Genomic DNA, 7484 nt, shown 5'->3' on the forward strand with positions numbered 1-7484 from the left:
GTGACATTGCGTATTACATGATTAGAGAAATCATGACCGATTTATCTCGAGATTATGGGTTAGAGGTACCCTATTGAAAGGCCTGGCAAGGAAATGAAATGGCCATTAAAGATATACATGATTCGCATGAGGAGGCATACAACCAGTTACCAGTATATGTGAACTGTATGATGGAGACGAATCCTGGTAGTTACGCGACAGGATAAGTATGGCCAGGAAGTAGATTTCGTCGATTGTTCTTAAGCTTTCATGGGTCAATACATGGCTTTAAAAATGGATATCGTCCACTTCTATTTATAAATGGGACATCACTAAAGACACGATACCTTGGGACTCTACTTGTTGTAAACTCACTCGATGGGGATGGTCAAATGTTTCCTGTTGCATTCGCAATTGTGGATACCGAAAGTACCGATAACTAGTTATGATTTATGAAATCTCTAAAGATTGCTATTAAGACGGATCGTGAAATCATTTTTTTGTCAAATAGACACCCTGGTTTAGTTGATATTGTTTGTCAAGTTTTTTATAATGCTCATCATTTCTTCTGTGAGCGTCATTTAGCGGAGAATTTCAAGAAAGAATGCAAACACATACCTAATAACGTTAAAACGACAGTTGTAAGTGCCTTTATCGGAGCATGTAGAGCATATACACAACAAGAGTATTTTGATAAGATGATGGAAATTAGATCACTTTCTGATGACGCATTCAAGTGGTTCATGGAAGCGTCACCAAATTGTTGGGTCACATCACAGTTCGGAGGTAATCGATATGACCAAGTAACAACTAATATAGTTGAGTCATATAATAAGTGGATTCTAAAAGCACAAGATATGCCAATTCTCCAGTGTGTTGACTTGATTAGAAGAAAAATCATGGAACTAATGGCCACTCGCAGTTTGAAAGCTAAAACCTGGAGTACAACACTTATTCCGAAAGCTCAAAACGAACTTAAAAAATTCATTAAGCAATCCCTATTCATGAGGGTAACTATGACATCAAATGGAGCAGTGTATGAAGCAAGGGTGGGATCGCATGAATTATATGGTAAATATTATTACACGAGAATATGAATATCGGGGTTGGCAGATAACATGTTTGCCTTGTAAGCATGCTTGTAAAGCCCTTCAAGTAATGAATAGGGACCCTATTTATTATTGTCAAGAATATTTCACAATTGCAAAATTTCGTGAAACAAATTTCGTAGCTATCATGCTAGTTACGTTGATCGACTTGTCTGGGCGTAGGTTATGTGGACAGCTTCTTCTAGAGGAAGTAAGAGTGCTTCCACCTCACTCAAGACGACCCCCTGACCGACATAAAAAGAAGCGCATTGAGTCGCAAGAAGTACTAGTGCGACCTATACATTGTAGTTGTTGCAAAGGAACTGGTCATAACAAAGCAACATATAAAGCACATACTTGAAGGCATATGCTTGTACTTTTTTTGTTTATTTGGTCTTTTTAATTTGTAGCGACCATTTTGTGGGAAATAGTGGAGTTTGATGTATTTATGTAAATTTTACGCTTGTGGGCACATATATGACTATCTTTTTTTCGCTTTTGGAACACATATATTATTCTCTTTTTTGTTATTACATTCATCATTCTCTTTTTTGATATTACAATCATTATTCTCTTTTTTGCGCTTATAGGGCATATATATTATTCTCTTTTTTGTTATTACATTCATTTTATTTTATTTTTTTGCTTTTTTTGGGCACATATATTATTCTCTTTTTTGTTATTACATTCATTATTTTTCAATCCATTGTTATCACATTCATTATTCTTTTTTTTGTTTTTATTGCCAATGCATATGTACATATCCTTTTAATTGATATGATGTGCACATGTAAAACTCTGATAATATAAATAGATTTAATGATGCAAGACCCAGAACAGTCAAGAGGAACAGGGGACCCATCCACTTCGTTTGATCAAAGGGGAAATGTACGATAGTCTATTTACTTTACTTCATGATTTACATTAATTAGATAATTCTTGTATTGTTTATAACTAATGTATGTCATAGTCTATTTACTTTACTTCATGATTTACATTAATTAGATAATTCTTATATTGTTTATAACTAATGTATGCCATTTATTGTTGTACTTCATTTCAGAAGAAGAAAAATTTCTGTATTAATGAATCAACTAAGACCCTAGGAAAATGGGAGCTAGATCCACGACAGGTAGCTTTGGTCGAAAAGACAAAATTGAGCTCTTTGATGAACATTGGGGTCTTAAATATCGATTGTAGTTTATTGAGAGCCTTTATAGGGAAACGGTGCAAGGCGATAAATACCGCACATTTGACTGTTGGTGAGATGACTCCAACTTTGTACAACGTGTGTCATATATTAAGGATACTTGTGACAGGAGAGCTGTAACCAGCATCAAACCTACAGATGACAAGGCTTTCATCATGGAGCATTTGGGAGATTGCCCTAACGGCGACAACTTATTCTTATATTTAGTCGACACAACGATATTTGTCGATGCATCTCAAGGGTTCACGCTTACAAGTTACCTACAACTGTTTCGAGATCTCGATGAGGCAGAGAAATATGTATGGGGTGCAGCAGCACTTGCCTTCTTGTATTGTTAATTGTCTAAGGTCGTAGACGGTGATACGCATTTTAGTGGGTCAACAACACTACTACAAATAATTTTTACCTTTATTTAGTCAATATTTACATATTTGTGTCTTTTTGGCTTCAAACTAATGTTTGTATTTGTCATGCCCCAAGAATTTACAATACTGATATTCCTGAGATGTGACAGTCAAAACATATATACATCTCTTGATAGGACAAATTTACAGTGGCGAATTCTTACAAAGTAACAAAAGAACGTTTAAGCACAACTACAATATATTCCAGAGTTGATTCTGACGAGCACTCAAAATGAAACCACAGTTATCTTGAAAAAATGTTTACCATAATTTGATGAGTTTGGTTACTCAGTAAGTGATCATCATAATCCTAAAAATAATCGTGGTTAAAAGATATCAATATTTTCAAAAAGGAGATCTATTAACAGAAATGCATAATTAAGTATAATTCGAATAATTGAAATGCGTATAACATTTTAACGACAGTGCATAAATCAAAAGATTTCACAAAATACCCTATTGGCGTTCCAAGTAGGTCACCTATATACCCCATCAGCGTTTTGATGGGTCCACTTAATCCCTATCGGCGTCCCAGATAGGTCTACTTAATCCCTGTAGGTCCACTTATACCTCACCGACGTACCGGATGAGTCCACTTAATCCCTATTGGCATGCCGGATAGGTTCACTTATACCTCACCGGCGAACCAGATGAGTCCACTTGCATACTTAAAGTATTTTTAAATCTCTTTAAACATTCGAAAGCAGCAATATCATGTACTCAGCATATCACTGAAATTATTAATATGAATTTCACCGAAACCATTAATAACAGTCACTTTCAATAACATCTCAAAAATAACCAGTCAAATATTTTGGGCTCAAATTTAGAAAGGTAGCAGTTCGTAAAGACATGTTAGCATAATTTCCAATCTAATATGTATAGAAAAATTCTTATAGAAATTCAAGAATACGGAATTATCACAATTTATGGGATGTCAATTTGCAAATAAACATTTCACAGACAATGCTATAATCAAATGCAAAAATATAAATTTTCAAATAATAAGGAAAACATTTGCACATGAAATTTACAATGTCTAAATATTCAAAAACAGTAGAAAGAAATCTCACAATTTTACTAAAAGCAGAAATATCACATTTATTTCTAATAATTGTACAATATCTAAAATTCTCTAACAATAGACAAGCAAATAAATTTATTTCTAAGAATTTACAGCAGTTAAAATTTCTAACATAGATAAAATATCACACTTTTATTAAAAGATTATTTTTCAAAATAATGAGGTCACTTACGCGTAAAATTTATCACGCCTAAAATTCATGAAAATAAGCAGAAGTAATTATTTCATTTCATTTTTCAAAAGAACGGATTATTTTTCAAGATAATGAAGTCATTTACTTAAAATATTTGAGCAGGAGCTTTCGATAAAAATTCGGCTAGAGAGAGGAGCTCACTGCGTTTCGACTAGAGAGAGAAATATCTCAAAAATTTTTTAGGGTGGGAGTCCTCATCTATCCTATTTAAATTCTTAAGATACCTTATTATATTATTTTATTAAGTTACACCTCATACATGAAGTGTAACAATTATATTACACATGAGACGTTTAAAGCCCACGTCCACTAAAGGACGTGGTAATGAAAGGAAAAGTTAACAAAAGTGGTGATGGTCCCTAAGGACCATAATACTTATATGGACCATCACACTATCAAGAATTATTTATTTATTTATATTTATTATATATATATATATATATATATATATATATATTGAAAGTTTAGGATTGTTACAGTTTTTTTTTTTTTTTTTTTGTACAGTGTTGGATCTATGAGCATTTCCCAACCATAGGCACCAAACCTAAAACTATCACCATAGAAATGCGTAGAGCTTGCAAGTGGAAGAAACAACCATGCTGAAAAGACCCATTTACAACGTTTGATGACATCTCAATTGACATGGCTAGTATATTGTTTTTATGACATCTCAATTGATAGTGTTTAATGCAAAGACCTATTAACGTTGTTGTATTATGTTATTATTGTAAGTGAATTGGCAACCATATGAGGAGTACACCCCACTAGATACGCTCAGTAAAGAAAATGTCTTCTGGCGATCATATCTGATAAGTTTTCACATTGCAGAGTATTTTATGTCGGATCGTGTACGACGACAATTTAAGAAGTTGTAAGTTATTCCCGTAGAGCCTCTTAAACGGGAGAGGAGGGAGAAGGTGGATCTACACCCCACTAGTTGGATTGATGAGTTGGCTAGTGAGATAAACCACTGGCGGCAACGAGAACACAATGTTGTCTAGGCAGCCGCAGATAAATATGGAGGAATGCCTACAAAAGATTATATGACATGATACAACATGTTCACTCATAGATATGGAAGTATTCCCATGTGCCTCCCTCCCATAGTCGCAATCAAATGTGCCCCCCCCCCCCACATGCCATGATGATGAGAGGAGAATGATATATTATTTCATTTTTGAATTTTAGTTATTATTGACTTAAAATAATTATCTATTTAAAGCAGTTATTTATATTATTTTTATTGTCAACTTGTAGCGATTAACCTGTATAGGGATGCTACAAGCTGCACTTGGTGGTGAAGTATTAGCAGAGGAATCTAGACGTTTAGCATAGGCGACCCACGATTTGTTAGTGCAGAACACTCTTATAGATAATGCCGAGGAGATGGTGGAGAGAGATGTTGGAAGTGAGAGCGAGGAGACAGATGGTGGAGATGACGATAACGAGAGCGATGATGGAGATAGTGAAGATGAGGAAAGCAAAACTGAAGAGGGAGATAGTGGAGATGAGGAAGGAGAAACTCAGGGTGGAGATGAGGAAAGAGAGAGCGAAACTGATGAGGAAAATGAAAGGAGAACAAAAAGCAAAAATGATAAGGGCAAGGGTATTGCAAGTTGGTCAGAGAAATGGTTGAGGCCAAGAAAGTGAACAACGATGTAATTTTTTGAAACAAATGTAAATTAAAAAGTATGAATCTTTTTTGAGACAAAAGTTGAGTATCGAGATTGAAACTAATGTTAAGTTATTTTTGTACAATTGAAGCTACTCTATCATAGTGGCCAATTAATAAAATGTACATTCTTTTTGTTGTCATTATGTTAATGGAATCAATACCTTTTTAAGTTCTTTTTGTTGTCATTATGTTAATGGAAATTGCTTTGAAACTTGGTCAAGTATATGCCAATGTATTCTTTATGAATGGGTTTGTAAATATTGATATGATTGCATTAGCACTTCATCTTTGCATTGCATAAGCACTTCATCTTTATAGGCCAATTCATAGGCCAATCCATTGGAAATTAATCCATTGTAAAGATTGATATGATACGGTGAACGAGTAGGATAGTGCTGATAAAATTGTTGAAGGATTCATTTTTCTTGGATCATTGCATAAGCACTCCAGCACGTATGGAATGCATTCCAGGCTATTAAATAAACAGTCTGGCACCAGTAAAACGCTCTCCGGCATCTTTAAAATTCACTCCAGCAATTGAAGAACTCGCTCCGGTGAATAGTTGACTGTAAAACAGGCACTCCGGCACTTGTAAAGTGCACTCCAGCACCATTAGAATGCACTCCGGCAGTTAGTGAACTCGCTCCAACAGGTAGTTCACTATAAAATTAAAACTCCGGCACTTGTGAAGAGCGCTCTGGTATTACTAGGTCATTGTAAAATTGGCCTGACAAATTGGCACTCTGGCACATATGGAATGCACTCCGGAGAATAGTTCACTGTTAAATAGGTAGTCAGACACTTGTAAAACACGCTCCGACATCTTTAGATTTCACTCTGGCAATTGATGAATTCGCTCTGATGAATACTTGATTGTAAAACAGGCACTCTGGGACTTGTAAAACGCACTCCGACAACATTAGAATGCACTCCGGCATTTAGTGAACTCGCTCTGGTGGGTCGTTCACTATAAAATTAAAACTCCAGCACTTGTGAAGAGCGCTTCGGTATTACTAGGTCACTGTAAAATTGGCCTGACAAATTGGCACTCCGCCACGTATGGAATGCACTCCAGAGAATAGTTCATCGTTAAATAGGAAGTCCGACACGTATAAAACGCGCTACGACATCTTTAGAATTCACTCCGGCAATTGATGAACTCGCTCCGGCGAATAGTTGACTGTAAAATAGGTACTCCGGCACTTGTAAAACGCACTCTGGCACCATTAGAATGTACTCCGGCATTTAGTGAACTTGCTCCAGCGGGTAGTTCACAGCAAAATAACAACTCCGGCACTTGTGAAGAGCGCGTCGACATGTGAAGAACATCGAACCTACAGTATCCTCCCTATAAATTTTGCAGTCTGACGATTCACCGTATCACCCCGGAGATATCCTTCCTGGAAACACAAGCACTCCAACGTATACACTAAAATAGTCCAGCATAGTTGAATATGGCTATGTCAAAAAGTCCGAAGTTTTGGAGCTTCAATTCGGCAATTACGTTCCTGGTGGGTCAGTCCGGTCATGTCTCTAGGCGATTTGGCGATTTGTTTAATGTGCAGACCGGTGATTTGTAATATAACTCCGATAATGTTACTATTGGAGTGCTTCAGTCTGGCGTTTTAGATATTCGATTCGGTATATTGTTGTCTTATAAGCACTCGGGTAGTTTAGAAACTCAGTTCGGTGAAAGGTTTATTGGGGTCCGTCCGAAGAATTTGGTCGTACGTTCAAGGCACGGGAAGGGGTATTTTTGTCAAATAAAATACACTTTTTTCGGTTGGAGGTATTAGTTAGAAAAGATGGTTTTTACCAATTTTTTGAATCTTTTTTATTTTTTTCAACAAT

Source organism: Amborella trichopoda, chromosome 2, assembly GCF_054954075.1.
Source record: "Amborella trichopoda isolate Santa Cruz 75 chromosome 2, AtrichopodaSantaCruz75HAP2 v2.0, whole genome shotgun sequence".
In the NCBI taxonomy this organism is placed as follows: Eukaryota; Viridiplantae; Streptophyta; class Magnoliopsida; order Amborellales; family Amborellaceae; genus Amborella; species Amborella trichopoda.